The sequence below is a fragment of the Onychostruthus taczanowskii genome, unplaced genomic scaffold, assembly GCF_017590055.1.
Source record: "Onychostruthus taczanowskii isolate IOZ18803 unplaced genomic scaffold, ASM1759005v1 scaffold138, whole genome shotgun sequence".
In the NCBI taxonomy this organism is placed as follows: Eukaryota; Metazoa; Chordata; class Aves; order Passeriformes; family Passeridae; genus Onychostruthus; species Onychostruthus taczanowskii.
In genome coordinates this window covers 707,132-719,331 of record NW_024498551.1, presented here as the reverse complement: position 1 = coordinate 719,331, position 12,200 = coordinate 707,132, and the positions used below count along the sequence as shown (strand labels likewise).

General features: G+C 57.6%; 1 protein-coding gene across 10 annotated transcripts in view; it reads left to right on the top strand.

Annotated features, from left to right (window-relative positions):
• The first annotated feature begins 16 nt into the window (after nt 1-16).
• Nucleotides 17-12,200, top strand: part of MEF2D (myocyte enhancer factor 2D) — an 81,529-nt gene continuing 69,345 nt past the window's right edge. For 6 of the 10 annotated variants that reach the window (XM_041397320.1, XM_041397315.1, XM_041397319.1 and 3 more), the window contains exon 1: nt 17-120. The gene's annotated coding sequence lies outside the window, so the exon portion shown is untranslated. Of the gene's footprint in view, nt 121-726; nt 941-12,200 lie in introns of those variants that run through there. The other 4 variants (XM_041397313.1, XM_041397307.1, XM_041397318.1 and 1 more) reach the window with 3 other exon arrangements.

Here is a 12,200-nt window from a genome sequence, read left to right as displayed (position 1 = left end):
CGCGGCCATTGGCCGCCCGCGCCGCCGCCGCCGCCCCTGACGCTGGGCCGGGCCCGGCCATGGTCGCTCCCCGCCGGCTCCGCCGCAGCCCCGGCAGCGGCCGGTCCGCGCCCCGCTCAGGTGGGTCCCTCCCGCTCGCGCGCTTCTTCGCCGTCGGCTTTTTCCCCCCCTCCTCCTTCTAATTGTTATTTTTAATTATTTTTGATTTCTTTTAACGTTTCGCGATTTCTGGCTCTTACTTCCGAGAACGGCCCCCCCCCCCCCCCCCTCCCCCCGCGGGGCTTGGGGGGTGCCCCCTCTCCCTTCACTTCCCCATGGATGTGAGCAGGTAAAGCAGAAGGGACTCACCAGCCCTCCATGAAGTAATCCCGGTACAGGACTTTGTGGCCCACATCATCTCCCTTCAGCCTCCGTGGAAACTCAAAACGGGTGAATTCACCATCCAGGAGCTTGGGGAAAAGGAAAGCCTGGAGGAGGGAATGGAGGGGTGAGCGTGGATAGGTTCTGCTTCTGCCTCAGGACTGGCACTCCCAGCAGCAGAATGGAGACCAGAACTGGGAAAGCACATTCCAATGAGGACATGAACATCTCAGATTTTTGGGTGGAATTTTTTTCACCCCCCCCCCCCCCCCCTCCTTCCCCGGGCGGCCTTGGGGGGGCGCGGAGCCCCGCTCCGCCCGGCGGTGTTCGGGGTGGGGGGAGCGCAGGGACCCCCCCGACCCCCGCGCCGCACGGAGCCGCCCCGAGGCGCGGGGATGGGCGGGGGCGGGAGCAGCGGCGGCGGCGGCGGCGGCAGCGGCACATCCTTCCCCCGCGCCCCCCTCCTCCCTCCTCCCCCCTCGGCTTCAAAACAAACCGTCACCAAAATGGTGCAGAGGTGAAGGAGGGAGCGGGAGGAAGGGGAAGAGGTGGCGGCTCGGCCTGGGCGCTGCGGGGACAGGTGAGGGCGGCGCGGGACGCGGAGGGACGCGGGACACGCGGAGGGACGCGGGACACGGGGGGGATGCGGGACACGGGGGGATGCGGGACACGGGTGCGGCACACGGGGATGGTCCCGCCGGGTGCTGCCGGTGGGGTGGGGGCAGCACTGGGGGTGCCCGCCTCGCTGCGGGGCGGTGGGCAGTGTCCCCGTGAGACCCCCGTGGTGACAGAGCATGAGCCCACCCGCGACACTGCGTCCAGCCCGAGTGGGACCCGCTGCGGCCTGGCGGGACGCAGGGAGAAGCAGGGCCCGGTGGATTTCGGGGTTTAGGGGGTGCTCTCCCTGGCAGGACATAGGGTGATGACATGGGGACTGTGGGGGGACCCGCCGGCGAGGCTCCGGGTGCCAGTGGGGGCTGCGGTTTGATTGGCAAGAGCAGATTTTGGGAGAGCCGGCGGTAAATCGAGTCCTGGAGCGTCCATGCCTTGGCCGTGCGCCGGCTCCGGAGCCGACAGCTGGGATTGTTTGTCCGGAGGGGCTCAGCGCTCAGCTCCATCCGACAGCGGCCGGAGCAGGGTGTCGTGGTGGGGCCGAACCGCGCCGCTGCTGCCGCGGCCTCCCAGGGGTGCCGAGCGCTTCCTTGGCCGGAGGCACCGGCGATGCTGAGCCGGGATGCGGTGACAGGGCGTCCGGCATCTGCGGCTCTTCGGCATCTGTGACGCCGCTTCGACTGCAGCTTATCCCTTCCCTGCAGCTCCCAAACCCCTTTGGCTTTGACGTTGGTTTTTATTCTTTTATTTATTTGCCTTTTCTCCCCTCAAGCACAAGAGCAGCGCGCAGTCAGTTGTGCCACACACGCAGCTCTTACCCCTGCACCGTGGTACCCCGTGGTACCTCCAGCTCTGCACGGCCACCAGCTGGGCTGTCCCCTCCTCCTAATCCTCCACAAGTGTCGGAGCTGCCACGCGGTTTTGGCTGGTGACTCCCCCTTGCTGTGGGCAGGGGTCTGGGAAGGGACAGGGACACCTGTGCTGCTGCAAATTCCCCTGGCACTTCAGCTCAGCGCCTCTGCTTGCCCCCACCCCGGGAAGGCCTGATCCTGTCCCTCCAAAGCCCCTTCTCCCGCAGTGCGTGGCTGCGTTTGGATTTTTGGGCTGGTGTTGCTTCATCAAGGTGGGTGTTCTCAAACCACTGTCCCAGGACAGCCAGGCTGAAACCCTGCTGCTGACGGGGAAGGGGACTGTGCCGGCCTCAGTGCGACGGGGACGCTCATCAGGCCAGGGGTGCAGGTTTTGGGTGTAGGTAAGGGTTATTCTCATTATGTTCTTTCCTTCCCTGAGCTGATTCAGTGCTGGTGGCCCTGGTGTGGGAGCACTGAGCTGCCCCTGTGTCTTTGGAGCTCCAAAGCAAGCTGCTCGTCCTGCCCTCAGGATCACTGGAACGGGCTCCTGAAGGTCACAGACCTCTGGATGGGCCTCATGGATCCTCCTTTCCACTCCCACCACCTTGCCCTTCAGCCCCTGCAGTTGTCACGGCTCTGCCGAGCTGAGGCATCTGCACTTGTGCCGGCTCCGAGCAGGTGGCCGATGTCCCCGCGGCAGCGGTGGGGGCCGCTGCTCGGGTTTCGCTGGTGCCTCTGCCACAGCAGGGATTTAACGTGCTCATTTGAAGGGGCATTAGCTCCTGTGTCGGGTGGCTCGGGGGTTTCCACTCCTGCCCAGGCTCTCCCCCAGCACAAACCGGCTCGGGGGCTCCTCGTGCTGAGCGGTCACGTCCCTGTGTGTGCTCAGTCCTGCTGGGGGGCTCTTGGGACCTCGGGAAGTGCTGGTTTTGTCAATAGGTGACCTTGGGCACGTCCCTTTGCTTCCCCACGCTTTGGTGGTGTTCTCGGAATGGGGGAGGTGGTTAATGTGTTTAATTTCCCCCTCCTCACTGGTATGGGGCTCCTGGCTCCTCTCGGGAAGTGCAACTGCAGAGCTGGAAAGGGCTGTTGCTATTTTGTGCTGTCCCCGAGCGGGCAGGGCGGAGGCATGGACGGTGCTGGAGTCACCCGGGGTGGATTTTTCCCAGGCTGCCAAGTGAAACAAGTGGGGTCTGAGTCTCATTTAATGCTGCAGCCCTTTACTGTGACTCTGGCAACATAAAGGAGCCTAAATATGGTCATAAACTGCATCCACTTCAAGGTCCCTTCGTGCTGCCAGGGCAGCCTCACGGCGGCTTTGTGAGAGGGAGAACAAAGCCGAAAGTGTCGGACGAAAAGTATGGGAGTGGGACCCAGCTGCTGCGGTGCCGGCGTGTGCCGGGAGCTGGTGCCGGCAGCTGCCCGGCGGGGAGGTGTCACTGCTGGTGCAGGCCCTGCCTCACGAGGGAAGGATGGGCGTGAGGGTGGGGGGAGATGCTGCTTGGCACATCCCGAAGGACCAGGGGGGCTTCAGCTAGGTGTGGAGGGCTCAGCTACGAGCTATGTGTCTAACACTCTGGGCGAGTCATTTGAACCTAAAAAAGAGTCTGTGGTGAGGGGCAGAAATTGCTTTTCCCTCTTTTTTTCCAAGGCAGAGTGCTTGCCAGGGTCAGGTTGGCATCGCCTGGAGCGTGCTGGGAGGAACCTGCCATGGGGTGCTGCGTGACATCTCTCCTCTGTGATGGATTGCAGGGATGTGGTCTTTTTGGGAGTGAAGGGGAAAGAGGCAGCGGGGTGTGGGTTGCTGACATTGACTCCGCTGCCCTGGACCACCGCTGCCCCACTGGGTGCCCCTGGCAGTGGTGGTGAGATGCCATGTGGAGCTGTGATGGTGTGAGCTGGCCTGGAAGGTGGTGCCTGAGGCTCAGGAAGTGAGCAGGCAGCATCCCATTAAATCCTGTTAATACCCGGGAGTGCACATGGAGGTGACCCAAGGCACGGTGAGCTGCACAGGCGGCGGTGGGGCTGCCGTGTCGATGCTGTGCCGGACTTCCCCATCTGCAACCAGAGCTAAAAATATCCCCGTGCCTCACCCCGCCGCCGTCCCATCTGTTCGGAGGGTGAACTCCTCAGGCCGGGGGCTCTTTCTTATTTTTATCGCTATTTTGGCAGTTCCTGGAGGCTGAGCCGTCCCGGGGGTCAGAGGTGACTCTATTGTAGATGACAGTCCTGCTCCCGGGAAGGTTCCGCTCTGCTGCTGAGCCTGCCACGGTGAGCAGAGAGCGAGTGAGGAGGAGGAAGGGGAGGAGGAGGAAGGCTGGGGAGGCACGGCAACGTGTGACACAGGGTGAGCGCTGGGTGCCCCTGGCTGTGCTTGCCCTCTCCTTGTGCCAGCAGGACTGTGGGCTGCATCACCCCCTCACCTCTCCCCAGCACTGTCTGGGACTTCACTTGATGTGACTCTCAGGGGTTTGGTTTTGTTTTTTCCTTTCCTTTTTTTCCTCTAATTAGAGAAGCTTTCAATAAAAAGCTGAGATTTGTTAATCACTTTGTTTGATCAGAGCTCAGGCAGTGCTGAAGACCTCTAGGTTTTTCCCTCTGCCTGTGTGAGCAGCAGTTTGCTTTTGCTTTCAAGATGGATCTCGCCGTCTGCCTGCCAGCAGCTCTGCCTCCCCGGATCTGTCGGTTTGCATCTTGCACTCCACTTTGCTTTGCTTGTGGTTCTTCTTTAATTTTTCCTTTCCCCTCACTCTTGGTGTCTCCCTGCTGTAGCTCCCAACTGCTTGCAAAACAGACAAGAGCCCACATCCTCTGAAAAATCCTGAAAAAAGTGCCCATGTGGAGGGCAAAGGTTTGATAAATGCCCCAGTTTGGAGTGATTTATTTTGGGGGGGTGGGGTCTAGGTTTGCTTTCTCTTAGATGGGGGCACAGAAGATGGGGGACTTGGGTCTCCGAGCTGCATGGGAGCAGTTTTTGGGGGAAACTTCGCTTGTTTTTGTGTGGGTCACAACAAGGCTGGGGGGACACAGCAGCTGCTCCACGATTCTCAGGCTGCTTCTTAGCTGTAGATGAGCACCTTCCCTTATAGAAAAGGGGCAATGAGATGAGGTGCATGCAGTGGTGGTAGGTCCTTGCTGCCGCCATCTGTGTCACCCAGAGGGCTCTGCTCAGGGTGAGATGTCCTGGTTGTGGCTGACTGCTGGAATGCTGGAGCAGCTGCTGGGGCCTGTTCCCAGTGCTGGGTACTGCCGTGTTGTCCAGTGGGACTTTAAATAGCTCCGTGTCCCTCCAGTCCCCAGCAGAGCAGGCGCGTGGCGCCGCTCTTGTGGTGCCACACGCGAAGCCCGAGCGGTGCTGGTGTCCTGGTGCACAGTGAGGACAACTGGAAGGGCAGGATGGTGCCTGTGCTGGGATGTGCCAGGCTCCAGCCACCACCCAGGAGCCAGCGTGGTGTCCCACGCCGAAGCAGCCGGACTGGGCTGTGCCGGGGCTGAGCAGGACACGAAGGATTTCCCAGCTTGCAGTCAGCCCTTGGTTTTCCCGGGGGCAGCACACGGCCCTGCCCGTGGCTGTGCGTGGAGGGGGTCAGCAGCACCCACAGCCCGACCCTCCTTGCTGTGAGTGACCAGCACGAGCTGGAATGCAGAGGTGGGGAGCTGAGCCCCTGCCATCTGTGCTGGCTGTGCCCTGTCAGCCCAGTGCTGCTGGCACACTGGCTCAAGGTCAAAGCCGTGCACAGTGGCTTTGGGCTGCTGCTGGCGCAGGGTGGAAGCACTCCCACCTCCTGTCCTGAGTCACTGGTGGTTGGGGTTGGAAAGGGGGTAATTAAATGACCTATTTCTGGACAGGGAGGAAGAGGAGGAGGAGGAGGAATCGTTTCTCTTTCCAGAGCTTCAAACAGCTTGCTGCCAGCGTCCGGCACAAACCCCAAACCGCTTCCAGGAGGAGGTGCCTGCAGCCCCCCCGGGTGGGGAGCTTGGGGTACGGGTTGGGAGCTGGGGGCTGTGGGGAAGGCTGACCTCCCACTGCAGCACTGCTGTTGCATCAGCCTTTTTTTTTTTGGAAGGAGTCAGGATAAATCCATGGCTCCCAAATTATTTTTTTACTTTCTTTCCATCCCCAAAAAGTAGCCATGAGATTTCAGAAGCGGTACCTGCCTGTGGGGCCAGGTCCTTTACCCGAGCCCACCCCAGGGATGCCAAGGGATCATCTTAGGATTTCTAGTGGGATTCTTCCTTCTCCTCTCCTTCTGCCATAGGGGGATTATCAGCATCTGCTGTGTGATGGATCCTGCAGCTCGTTGTCCCAGGGGTGCTGGGGCTGTGGACTTGGGGGTACCTGCTCTGGAGGATGTGGTGGAGCTTCAGGTGCAAGGTTTTATTGATGGATATAAGCAGTGGTTATAAATAGCCCTGCTTGGAAGTTTTCATCTTCTTTTTTAAATGGAAGTGCCTTTTGGAACAAAGTGACTTCCTCCATCCTTTTTCGAAAGCATTTTTTTTCTCTTCTTATTTTGAAGATGAAATTTTTCTTTTTACTCTTAAATTTTTTCCTTTCTAGTTTTTGGAAGGCTTCAGGGAAAAATTGCTAGGCGCCATACCCAGGAACACATCCCATGGCGTGCAGGTGGGGAAAATATGTGGGGTCAGATTCATCTGGTTTGATTTTCCTTAAAAAGGAAATTGAAAATTGGAAATGTTCATGGCATTGGTGAGAATTTTCTGTCAAAGCAGACAAAATCTGAGGGGCAGGAGTTTGCTTAAACCTGCTGCATCAGGTGTAAAAAAAAAAAAGTTAAATAAATTAATTGGATAAAGAACTTCTGTTCAGTGAAAGACTGGCAACATTTCTGGGTTTCTGTCTGGAATTTTTCAGTTGTAAAACCTGAAATCCTCCCCCACCCCTAGCAGTAACCTTGAGACATGGTGCCGGAGCAGGAGTTTCCACTGGCAGGGAAGAAAAAAATTACAATAAAGAATGTGGACAAATTATTTTGACTGACCAGGCTTTTTTTATTTTGCAGGGGCAGTCACCAAGACTGTCCTGCCCCGCAGCTGCTGTGCTCAGTGCTGGGAGCAGGAGATAAACTGTGATGATGGGCTGGGGCAGGGAATGGCAGAGATTGGGCTCCAGGCATGGGTGCTCTTGGTCCATGGTGGCGTCCATGGGGAAGGACCTTCTGGGATGGCCAGAAATGCATGTTTTTCACCCATTTTGGGTATACAGAGGCGGAGAGTGGCTGTTTGTGTAACTGTAGGTGAGGGCTGAGCTGTCATGCTTTGTCTAAATATCGTGACAAATGTCCCCGTGGAGCTGGGACCCTCAGGCTTCTTGCTGGCATCTGAGCGAGCTGCCAGCCCTGGGAGGAGCAGCCACTTTGTCCAAATGCCAGTGGCTGGGAATGCTATCCATCCCCGGGGTGCAGTGTCCTGTGGCACCCGTGACACCTCCTCTGGCTGGGGACCCTGGTGCTGCTTGGCTTGGTGATGGGTGGCAGGTTGGGGTGGCTGAACACCCCACAGTTTGTGAAAATCCAGGTGTTGCTGCAGCCTGGCTCTGCCCCAGGCACCCTCCTCCTGGTGGGAATTCCTGCAGGGAGCTCTGGCTTTGGCTCTGTTGGACATGTGGCGCTTGGAGTGGTTCAGAACTTGCTGGAAGAGCCATGGGGGAAAGGAAAGGGTTTGTGTGTCACTGAGAGTCTCTGGTGCTGGCACCGCCGGGGAGGTCATGGAGGTTGAGGAGGTGCCTCTAGGCACAGTTATCACAGACTCATGGACCTTAAAAATCATCTCATTCCAACCCTTGGGTTTATCCCAGGGGGTAAATCACATGTTCCCTGGAACATGACTCTGCCCCTAGGAAAGCCCTGTGGTAGCAGCAAATTTATTTCAATAACTGGAGCAGGATGTGGAAGGGTTGGGTGAAAGCAGGGCTTACCTGGATGTGGGGCAGTTTTCCATGGAGTGAGGAGCAGCATTTGGGATCACATGGACAGTGTGTGCATGCCAGCTCTCCTCTGAGAGCCTGCACCAGTGTGGGGGCTCCAGGAAGGGCTCGGGGGGTTGGGATGCAGCCAAAGTCAGGCCTTATCTCCAGCCTCATCCCTTGGGTGGTGCTTTCCCAGAGAGCTCCAGTGCCACTGGACATCTCTCTTTGCCTGATTGAGGAGGATTTGACGCCCCATCTCCAGGCTTTTAAGCGCAGGGATCAATCACGTATCCATCCTCAACCTTCCCTGACTCCATGGCCGTCCTTCCCACGCGCCGGCAACGAGCCGCCGGGAAAACTAGCACCTCTCGGCTCGCTCGCTCAAAAATATCCCCAGTCCTGCATGGATGCGCTGCCAAGACGGGGAGCGGAGCCCGCGCTGCCTCTTAGCAGAAATCTGTCGCCTTGCTCGGCGGTGGGGAGGCTGGGAGGGAGGCTGGGATCTGCCGAGTGCTGAGCCCCAGCGCTTTCGAAAATAGAAGCAGAACAAATGGTTGGAGCAAGATGCTGGTGGTGAAGGCAGCCAAGGCCTCTTCCCGCGGCAGCTGGTGGCTGCTTCTTGCTCCTCCATCAATCCTCTCCCCAGAGCTGGCATTTCCTTGCGGGGGGAGAGGTGAACATCTGGCTCTTGGGGCGGCCTGGGGCACGGCGATGCTTTATTGGGTTCGGTGTGGCACCCTGGGGTTTTGGCACGGATGAGCTTCGAGTGAGCCGTGAGGATGGCAGGGCAGGAGGGGATTCAGTCGGTGTGAGATAAGGAGGACACGGTCGGGTGGCGCCAGTTCCTGGAGGGACTTTGTCCCAAAACAAAGGGACAGGTGCTGGGTTGAGCTGCGGGCACGCCGGCACCGCGTGGCAGCAGGTGCTGACCTGGTGTCCGACAGCTGAGCGCGGAGCTGCTGTGCCTGCTCCCATGGGAGGGGTGGGGGTCCTGGTGGGGTGAGCTCCTGGTGGCTCCTGGGGGCCCCAGGGGTCGTGGGAGCTGCCTCGGGGTGCTGCTGGGGAAAGGCCAAGGGTTCCTCTCCTCCTGCTTCCCCAGGGGTGCTGCTCCTGAGGGTACGAAGCTGCCTGTCCTCATGCCAGCCACTGGCACCCAGGAGAGGAAAATGGTGAGCCCAGCTCTCAACACAAATTGAGAGGGTTTGGAAAAGTCCTGGTAGTTGCCCTCAGGTCTTTCAGCTTTAGGGCCAGATGTGAGTGTGTGCTGTAGGGAGCAGGATTTCACACCTGCCTTTGTGCTGGAGAGAGCTGCTCCAACTGGACGAGGTGGAAGTGGGAAGGTTGGGAAGATGCTTTCCTTATGGGAAGATGTTCTTGCCTTGTCCTTTCCAGTGGAGAGGACCAGCCACAGCGAGCTCAGCATCTGCCCGAGTGACCTTCAGCGCCTTTGCTTGGAGAGAGAGGCTGCTTTGCATGTCCTCTGCCCTGCCAGCAGCACTTGCACCCAGCATCGGGGTCTTTTTGTTATGCAAATGAAGGTTTGGTTTTAGCTTCTCAGAGATAAATACCTTCGAGGCTAAATTTGGAGCTCTGGGCACTGCTGAAAGCGCCCTGATGGCCCAAGGCCTGACAGGTCAGATGCTGAAGGTGGTAGTTTGGGTGTTTGGCTCCCCTTCGGGCATGGAAACAAAACAGTTACAATATTTTTTCCACTGGGGTTATACAAGAGTTTTTGCAGGGAGGAACAAGCACCTGGAGTCCTGGCGAGGGGTCCTTGGCACCTGCTGCCAGCCTGCACTGAGGTTCCCACTTTTGCATTGATGTGCTGTGGTTTTATTTAGGCTTTTAGAGCCCAGGAGACCCTTTTGTCCCAGCTGCCCTTCGAGGATCCCCACCGAGCTGTGCCCAGGCACCAGGGCTCCAGTGCAGGATGAGACAGGGATGTCTCAGTGTCCCTGACACTGGCCACCTGGGTTTTGTGGTCAGGATCTCTCTCCCATCCCTCTGAGAGGGTGAGGGGTGCAGGCTGCATGGCCAGAGGATGCAGTGCCAAGTGCTGCACACCAGACCAGAGCTTTTTCTCACCTCTCCACTTGTGCGTGGTGTGGAGCTGGCATCCCCAGGGGCAGCCTGGCTTCCTTTGGGACCCCGTGAGTCCCTGGCAGCCCGTCTCTCTTGTGATGGAGTCATGGGCCGTTGGTCTGGGTTTGGGCAGAGGTGTTTGTGTATGATCTTATTTTTATTTGTGCGTCTTTCGGAAATTTTTCGTCACAGCAGGTGCCGGTTCAGTGCCCAGCAGTGGGGCGGGAAGGATGCGAGCGGGGTGGAAACATGGCTAAAACTGGTTTGGCTTCTGTTCGTGCAGTTTTGCTATTTCTGTGCCACGGGAGAGCTTGAGCTCCCTGGGGTCTGGGGGGGCTGAAGCCATCGGGTTCCTGGTTCATCCCTCCTGTGGGGTCACAGGTCACCTACCAGCCTGAAAACTCACAGACGTCAGCCCAGGCTGAACCAAGGAGTGTGATGTTAAGAACACCCAGAGGTATCTCATGTCCTTGCAAAAACACGGGCAGTGGTGGGTTTTATTCCAACAGAGAGCTGGACAAGATCACAGGGTCTCCCACATGCTGCTGGCAATGGGATACCTTGGGGACCTGCAGGTGGAAAGGAAAGGTGGTAGGAAATAGAGGTAAAAAGGGGAGGGCAGCTCTTTTGGAGCCTCTTCTTTGCAAAGTTTTGGCATCGGCTGCATGCTGACCTGTGGAAGGCTGGGCTAAGGCCACCCCAAAACAGGGTGTCCTGCTCAGGGGCACCTTGGGTTCCACAAGGTTTTTAGAGGGGATTTAGGACTTGTGGCTGTGTCCTGGCAGGGTGGCAGCCTGCATCCCCCAAAGCCCTGCAGGGTCTGGAGTACCCCTGCCCAGGGAAGCTGCTGCACCAGTGATGCCCCAGAGTGGGTACTCTGGCTGAAGCACAGGAGCAGGTTCCCATTCCAGGGAAGAGAAGGCTCCAGGTAAACCTTAAAACCCTTTCCAGTGCATAAAGGGCTCCAAGAGAGCTGGAGATGACTTTGGACAAGGGTCTAGAGTGACAGGACAAGGGGGAACGGCTTCACACTGACAAAAGGCAGGGTTAGGTGGGATATGGGGAAGAATTTCCTCCCTCTGAGGGTGGTAAGGCCCTGGCAGAGGTTGTCTAGGTTGCCCCATCCCTGGATGTTCCAAAGGCCAGGTTGGACAGGGCTTGGAGCATCCTGGTCTAGTGGAAGGTGTCCCTGCCCATGGCATGGGTTGGAATGAGAACATCTCAAAACCAAGCCATGATTCCTGATCCCCTGCATCCCTTCAGCTGTGAACATGGCACTGCTCCTCCATCCTCTGCTACCCAAGCAAAGGTGCTGCCTTGGTTCTTTCTTTTTTTTAATTCTTTTTTTCCCTAAAATGCATTACCAGTGCAGCTCATCCATATTTCCACCACCTTCTCCCTCCTGTTCTCGCACTGAAGTCTATAATGCTGAAATTATAGCATCCCCCTCGTCACCATGGCAACGCTCAGGGATGTATTTAAAAAAAAAAAAAAAAGACCAGAAGCCCTCCAAGGATTATGACTTCAGTGAGGGATCAGGCTGGAGGGGAATCTGGGTCACGGCTGGAGCAGGCTTTTCTTCCAGCCTGTCTTCAGTAATTCCCCTCACAGCGCCCGGGGCCGCGTCAGGGCAGGGCAGAGCAGAGCTGCCGCTGGCACCCATGGGTGCCCTCGAGGGGGTCCAGCTGCTCTGGGAGGTGCTGCCTTCCTCTGTATGAGACTGCTTGTTGCCCATGTACACTCTGGGAAAGAGCATCCTCTGCAAGCTCAGGATTCCCACCCAATGCTGAGGTGTTTTAACCAAGCCCTTTTGATTCCCAAACGCGTGGTGCCTGCAGGAGTGCCAGAGCTTCGCTCCCCCTCCACCCCGCTTTGTGCAGTGCAAGCTTTCTCTCTCATCCCCCAAAATAAACAGGACTTTTTTTAATATATTTTTTTTACTCCTCTTCTTCTTTTTATTTTTTTTTCCTCCCTTTTTCCACACCCCCAGAGCCGCTGTTGCTGGTGGCAGGGAGCCCAGACTCTGTAGGAACTCAGAAATGCTGCGAATCCAAGCCCTGGCTGCCCTCTCAGTTTCGCAATCCTTTGGAAGGGGGGAGAGAGAAGGAATAAAATGGGAGGGGATTTTTTTTTTCTTTATTAGAGATTTATAGACTTTCCCACCAGTAGGGACAAGGAGCTGGAGCCGAGCGGCCAATTTCCTACAGTAAGTTTCCAACACTGCTCCTCTCTGGCCACTGCAAAACCCTCTGCAGCCTCTGCTATGGTGGGTTGGGTTGGTTAAATTTTTGGAAAACCATCAGAAATGCTGGCATTTCCAGTGCTGGGGGGGTTGGCAGGGTGAGGGGCTGCTGATGTGTGGGGTG